Here is an 8,413-nt window from a genome sequence, read left to right as displayed (position 1 = left end):
TCAGTATGATATGGTGTAACATAAAGTTTCATTAATTTGAGCCTACATTTGAGAGACATATTCCTTCCACTGAACTATAAAGTTCAGAGCTCAAATCTAATAGCAGCGGACAATAATGTGGTATCCATGCAATTTTACACCGAGCGGGCACACAATCTGTGAAGAATCTCTTTGTGGACCATTCCCCGGTTGAGACTTTGTACAGAAAAGTCTTACACCGGCCCGTTATCTTTGGATTTGTGAATGAACGAGACATAAAACCCGCTCGGAAGGATCTTGTGCCAGCTCGAAATAAATTTTCTTGAAAACAAAAATCCGAATTGATAACGTAATTTTTTATATTTTATACGTGTATTGTGAGTGTAGTAATTTTATTTTTCATCGCAGAGAATTAACAATAAAGTTATTGTGTTTAATAATCTATATGACTGATTGTGGAAAAAGAGTACCGTCTGAGTTTTTTGCCGGTTGTTCTCAGTTTTTACGGAATTGTCGAAATCTTGAAAATTTACAGTTTGAAAGCACTCAACAAACTCTACTAGAATGAGGTGATTTCAATTAATCTGTATATGAAATTTATTTCGAATATATGTAGGTACTATAATTACCAAAATATTAGTACATATTGAAAAAGATTTGAAACGATTTTACTCGACTCTTCAAAAAGGTATTTTCAAAAGACATATCTTGAATAATTCCGAAATACAAATGAAACCCTGTCAAATAAAATTCAACGTAAAAACATCGTTCACATTCTACATCGTACACATTTTATTTATTTCCAACTCATTTAATATTGAAGGAAATTATTCCAACGTCTCGTTCGCTTCCGTAGGTTTCTCTGAAACAGGGATGACCCAAGTTAATATGTATGAAAGCGCGTCGTAGGAACCTTATAGGTCCTTGTTCGCCGAAATGTCGTTTCTATATAATTCAACGGCACCCTCGACGAATATATAGACTGTGTGTAAAAGATTCAAAGGCACAATATATTTCGTCTTCGCATTTCGGTACCATTAAAAATATATACTACAATCGATAAAATATTATTCTTCACATATTGCTGAACTCAATTTTAAATAAGCGCTTGCAGTGCTTGCTATTCTCTAACTCATCTCGTATTTCATTCGTGTTACTTTGAAAAGTGACTTACTTTACGCGATTTCGATGTTAATATTAGTAAGTTGCATATGACGTTTTGATATTTCGCGGTTATGTTTCGAGTTTGTTTTTACTTACTATCTATTTTGGCCCGATTTCAAAAAGTAAGAACATAAATAAAGATAATTATTCCCTATGAGAGGTGAGGTTTAAACGTACTTGTCAAAAGTTGAGGAGGCTTTAGCTTAGATGCACTCTTGCTATGCGATGCTATTGCGATGATGCTCTTCTTACGTCATATCAGATAAATTATTTGAACTTGGAACTTATTTATTTACTAATAAATCCTCATAATAAAGATATAATTTATAGTGAAATATGTTAATACGTTTCGAACGGGCGCTGTATTTTCGCATTCCTCGAATTGATTTATATTGATTTCTAACAGTGCACTCACTCGACCGCGCATCTAGTGTTGAAATTAAAATTAATATGTACTATTACTTAGCAATAAAAAAAATTAAGTAAATATATTTTGTTAAATCTGTCAGTATTATATCAAAGCAGTCCATGTTATATGAAACGTAAAAATATAAATTGATAAAATATTTCCATAACAAATACTGAATTGTTGCTTCAGAATATATCTTACTATTTGCCTTCAGCCTATATATATAATATAAAACTATGCCTTAGTTTACGAAAGAAATTTCTAAAAACTATTATAAAAGCCTTGATGAACCACTGGTTAGAACACGTGAATTGTATCCGATGTTTGCGGGTTCATACCCAGGCAAGAACATTGTTCATGTTTAAATTTAAAGCAAAAAATCTTAAGACAAACAACATGTATCGATGTATTTAAGACTGCACGCTGATGCAATCGGAACAGCGTTGTGGAATAATCTCTAAGGATTCATCTCAAAAGATGAGAAAGAACCAGAAGTCCCACTACTTTCACAGGCTGTTTACATTTCTTTTATGAATAACTAGCTATACCCGCCCGCTTCGCTGGGCATTAGTCGCCGAAAAATAAATTTTTAATTTTGTACTTAATTACTGATCATCAACAATGTATAAATAATAAAGAAACAAATAAGAGATAAAAACATGCGAGATCTAATCAAATTCTTAAAAAAAAATTTAATATTCGTCATTTAATATTTCATCTTCTTCAATGGTGTTCTCGATAGGCTGCAAATTGGTCATGACACCCATCAACTCATTCGATGTTCTATAGGTACGATGAAATTTTTAATTAAATTTCTATAGTCTGTAAAAGTTTGCTTCAAACCAACACGTCCTTTTATCCGGTTCTATCGAATATCGATGTTATTACATTTACCACCTTGTCAATACCTGCGAACGTACGTCAAAGCATCCTGAGCGTATTCGTGCATATGTCTTGGACTTCCACTGTACGAAGATCTTTGTCTAATATCAGCAGCTACTTTATCATTCGAAATTGTATCTCGTAAATAAATGAACTCTCGCTCATAGTTTTGATTGTGTGTATCGAATGTAGTTTAATCGTTCGTTCTTGACCATAGCGTACATGTCAACAATGATATGTTAAAACAATTGACGACACTTCAGAATATGGTTAGATTGATTATTATCTTTAATCATTCTACAATACGCAAAAAAATCGATGCAACTAACTCTTCGATTTCACAGAGCCTGTCGTGAGAATATTTTCATACAGTCCGAGATGATATCCATCTTCTGCTTGCATAAACATAATTGGATAATCGTAATAATTGTCATACGATTGATGTGTTTCAGCGACACCTTGATTGTTTTTGTGTCGCTTACTGATAACAATACCTCATTTTGTAATTTCTGTACGAACAATTACAGCTGTGACTTCAGGAGCTACGGCAGCATTAAAACGACTTTCATGTTCTGCATTCAATGGCGTTCTATCTGCATTGATAATGACTTTGAATCATTTGTTGTTTCACCTTCTAAAGCAGTTTTAAAATCTTTAACTAAACATTTATTTTCATAAAGCATAATCCTAAATTTAGCGATGATTTCTCGATTAGTTGTGGTACTGATCCTGCATCGAAGAATCTTTTTCTACGTTGTTCATGGAATAAATGTCCAGAAACTGGAGATTTTATTTATATACTGGAAGAAGTGAACCAATCATATGATACACTTTAAACTTAGACACTAAATTATTGTATTGCACAATATTTGTTTCTCCAAATAATGTCATTTCAAAGCAAGAATTGTAATTTCTAATATGCAGAAGAAAAAATTCAGACTCCTCAGTAGTTCCCGTAACGTAGATAAGAAGAAGTTCTGGTGGTTCAAACAGTTGTGGTAAATACATTTTGCAAGTGGATTAGCACTAAGCAGTTTATTTTAAACATCATAGCGTGACAATATGGGCATACTATATTTATTGAACCAATGATCACATCGGGATTTATTGAGATTGGTTCTAGTTTTTGACTTAGTCTATTTTAATCGTTGATCATCCAGTCGTTGGGCTCGCTCGTCAGGTTTTTCAGTATCTCTTAACAAAGATGCTTTTTCGAAGATCTGAACTTGATCATTACGTTGACTAACTGTTTTGGCAACTCTCAAAGTAGAAATTCGGATTCTATTTGTTTTTAAACGTATTTCTTGTTGGTGTGTTGTTTCCGTAGCTCTTTTGGATGATGCTGCTCATATTATATTGTTGATGTTCCGATATTTTGTTTCTTCAATGGCATGGTAGTTTCTATTTATATAAATTATTTGATTCAATGATGATCAGTGATTTGCATTTATTGTTTCATATTTTATACTTATCGGTTAATCGACATAGAAATGCATCGTGATACTCGTAAGGGCCGTCTGTTGGTTATTTTTAATGATATGGATAAAATAATCACTTTTTCCGTGAAAAAATACTTGTACGTACTCATTTTCATGACAATCGGTTGAACGGTGTAGATATATTTATATCGCAGTGCTACCTGGTGGCGAGTTACATCAATGGGGATATCATAATCTATTTATTAATTTAATCTTAATGATCGATCTAATAGTTTCTGAGTTTATCGATGACATACATACAAACACATCCATTTTTGTACATAGATATTCTATCATTTGCGCAAGCACATGTTTTTCCTGTATACCAATTTTTATAAAGGTCGGTGCATCTGTTCTCGAGTTATAGCAGAACATACAGACAGACAAAAATGTCAAAAATTGTAAAAATTATGTCAGTCAATCAAAAAAGAATACTTATGACGAATTACGACAAAAATAAGTGTACAGACAGACTCTAGAGATTTATATTGTAGTATAGATTTTGTATTCACGTGCGATAGCTTTATTATTAGCGTATTTAATGTATAACTTTGGTTTTTCTATACCGATTTCTATGCTTCTTTTTTATGGAATAGTTGATACTGTTAACTTTTTTAATTTGGGATGATTGAGAGTGTTATAAACGCAGGAATAGACAAATATAATCAGAAAGCTTCGAACTACTAAGCTATTGGAGGTGACACGTGTTATTGTGAGTCAACCATAAAAGATAGACAAAGGCTGCCATAGGATATTTTTTACTTTATTTTAAGTAGAACATTTCCGTAATACACAATTTCTATGTAGCTTTAACCATTAAGGTTGTACACGCGACGGAAGTTCAAAATATGGGGTAACTTCTCCATTTCCCTTCACTGCTCTGCTCCTATTGATTGTAGCGTGATGAAAAGTATACTATAACCTGCTCAGGAGTATGAAAAATAATTGTACCAAGTTTCGTTAAAATCCGTCTCGTAGTTTTTGTTTCTATAACGGTTATACGGACAGACAGACAGACAGACAAAAATTTTACTGATTGCATTTTTGTCATCAGTATCGACGACCCCTTTTCAACCTCTGATAGTTTTTTTGGAAAAATATTTCATGTACAGAATTGACCTCCCTACAGATTTATTATAAGTATAGATTATTACTTATTATCTAAATATACTTGAATTTTTTTTTCTTATGTGATCATCCAGTGTTAGAGCAATTTTCAGAATGACATCGAGTACCTCAGCAGCAAATTCCTCTAATCCAACATTGATAAGTTTTACGACTTGAATGAAGTACGTGCAGACAGCTTCGTTTTATAACGTCGAAAATAAAACGACTAATGAACTGACTTTATTGATAATAAAAAGTAAACCTAGTTCTTGAATTTATCGCTTTGAATTTAACGTGATCCTATTTACGCTTTTTGACACCTTATCTTCAATAAGACACTTCCGTTGCTTTAACGATGATTAAAAAATAAAAACTAACAAGGCTATCAAAATCAAAATATACTTTATTCATGTAGAACAATGAGCTGACATGGCCCAGTGGTTAAAAATCATACATTTTAACCGATGATTTCGGGTTCAAACCCAGGCAAGCATCACTATATATATGTAATGTGTGTGCTTAATTTGTGTCTATAATTCATCTCGTGTTGTTGTACATGTGCATTCCACCAACCCGCATTGGAACAGCCTGGTGGAATATGTTCCAAACCCGTTCCTTAATGGAAGAGGAGGCCTTAGCCCAGCAGTGGGAAATTTTCCACTGCTAGGCTAAGGCCCAAGCTGTTACTTCACTTTTTTTACTTCATGTAGAACAATTACTTTTGAATCTTCATATCATATGTTTATTTTCAGCGTAAATCTATCGGAATGGAATGTAGAGAATCTACATCAAGAAGAACCGGTATCAATATAATATCCGTTAATAATATTATTAATGTAAAATATTTTTCGCCACAACTTTTCCGAAGTAAATAAATACATCACGGATGCATTTTGTTCGTATTTTATTATCTACCGCATTTAAAAAGTATCTTTTGAAAAACAATTTCCACTACGGGAAGCGTAAGATAGATCGTCGTATAAATCTCCCGCGTGTCTAATTGACGGCCAGGAACTGCCGGCCTTCCTACCTATCCTGATTCACTGACTCGGGAAAAAGTCAGAAAGTAATTCTGCTTCGGTTAGTATGTTTTATTTTATCGCAGTAATTAATACGAAAGGAATGTTATAAAATCCATAAATGACATTAATAAGTCACAAAATATGTCTTTTTAACTTTTGTGTCTGTTTCTTGCCTGACAAATCTATTAAAAAAAAAAATTCAAATATTTCTTAATAGTATTTTAAAATTTTTCTGTTTATTGTGAATTTATTAACCGCTATTGTATGAGTTAAAAATAGTAATCGTTAAAATACAGTAAAGATGACTCCATTTTTAATATGAAATAAATAACAAACTAGATTATTTGTGATTACGAATCTCATCTGTAATACCGATGTTTCCGAGCCCATACATTACTCGGTTTTAATGATGGCGGTCGCCATTTAATCATCGCAAAGGGGCCATAAATCCTAATTACAAGGCTTATTATTTCGAACTCGCCTCGAGATCTGACTGAGAGTCAGTGAGCTTCGGCAGGACAATAGTACCGGTAACATATTGACTCAACGCCCGAGGACCGGGGCTGGTTATGAGAATTACGTTGTATAGAAATAGATAAGCGGGATATTTATCTGTCTCATTGAAAATGTTTCGTTTCTTTTATTACTTTACAAATACGAACAGGTTTAACGATATACGAAACGATATCAGCATTTTTGTATAAAAGATAGATAATCTATATAATCATAGATATTTTATTAAAGTGATTAATACAGTAATGATTTTATTATATTTAATTTAATAGTTTGAATAAACCTTTTGGTTTGAACTTTGTTTGAACACTATGAATAATAAATTTAAAATTATAGTACGAATAAAAAGTTTGATGAAAGCGCTAGAATCTACAAAAATCATCGTCTACGTCGATAGGGAATAGTCTGTAAACCGGCAAAGTCACAGATATTTCTTTCTGTAACTAAGAGAAATAAATTGTCGGCGAAACACGAAATGTTTCATCACGGAAAGGTTCCGACAACTCATTAAAATACTTTTATAATTTTTATATAGTCACTTTATAAATGCTGTATTCCGATGTAATTAACAAAGTCAGAGAATCGTGACACATTTCAATATCTAAATACTTTTTTTTATTGTCTCTTTTGTAACGCCACCCACATCCGTCGTCGTCATCGTCCGTCTCTTTGGCGTCTTACGTTTACTTTTTATTTATTATTTTGGTGTGCCTGCATATTTTAACTATCAGGGTTATTGTAATAAATGTATCAGAAGTCGTAGATTTGACAACGACTTATTCATTGACTCAGTGAAATTATTAAAGTTGTTTTGGTGGGATTCTGAATTCCTCGGTTGCAATGGTTTTCAGTCAGTCTGTTGCAGATCCGCTCATCACTGTTATGGAATTCCATTTTAATTGCCGAATTTTTAAAATGTTGTTGTACCCTCTTCCTGAAAATGGAGTATCTGTAAGGATTATTTCTCTGCTTGTGTGTATGTCAAAGAGATATTGCTATTCTGGGTTGGGGTCGCAACGCCGCTACATTCTTGTAGAACAGTGGCCCAGAAATAGACAGAATAGAGAATAATAAATGTTAAAGTAAAGAGATTGCTTCCATCACTACATCTGTGATATAATATATATGTATTTTTAATAGAAAGCATCAATATTAAATTACAAATGTATGTACCATAATTACAAGATTACAACGTAACAATACTAATAAGACTCGTAATGGTAATAACGGTAAACTATTAATGTATAGTATGCAAACCAGTTACCATTAATTTAAAAAAAAATGTATCAGTATTTTTGACATAAATATTTAGGATGTTTCAACGTAGAGCAATATATCATTAAAAATCATTTCATACACGTGAAAATTTGTGTAAAGATTTAAGCATCATGCTAAAAGACTTTTCGTTTATTTTAGTATATTTTGACGGAAATTTACACTTTAAAAAAGATACAGCCACCGAGGGGAAGGCTAATTTCTCACGACTCTATGTACGGCGGAGACTAATTGAGGCTAGGGAATGAGGTACAGCATTTTGTATCTAAATTAATCTATTAACTTACTTTGTTGACTTTTTCAAAGTCTTTACTAAATTTAAATAAATTAAACTACTTTTATAGAAACTGTTTAAAAGACACAAGATAATGCTTTGTGTTGGACAATATACATATATTCTACCTAAACTAATAATCTCACTATTACCATCTTTTCAACGTAACAACAAACCTCAAGGTCAACTATCCATTTACTAGTTAAGTTTAAATTTATTGATTCAGTATTTAGTCAGCAAACCAAACATATTTTTATAAGTCATTCGTAATGGCAGCAGTACCGTTAGATTATAAATCTATATTATTTCT

Source organism: Vanessa cardui, chromosome 15 (assembly GCF_905220365.1).
Source record: "Vanessa cardui chromosome 15, ilVanCard2.1, whole genome shotgun sequence".
In the NCBI taxonomy this organism is placed as follows: Eukaryota; Metazoa; Arthropoda; class Insecta; order Lepidoptera; family Nymphalidae; genus Vanessa; species Vanessa cardui.
This window is presented reverse-complemented; position numbering follows the sequence as displayed.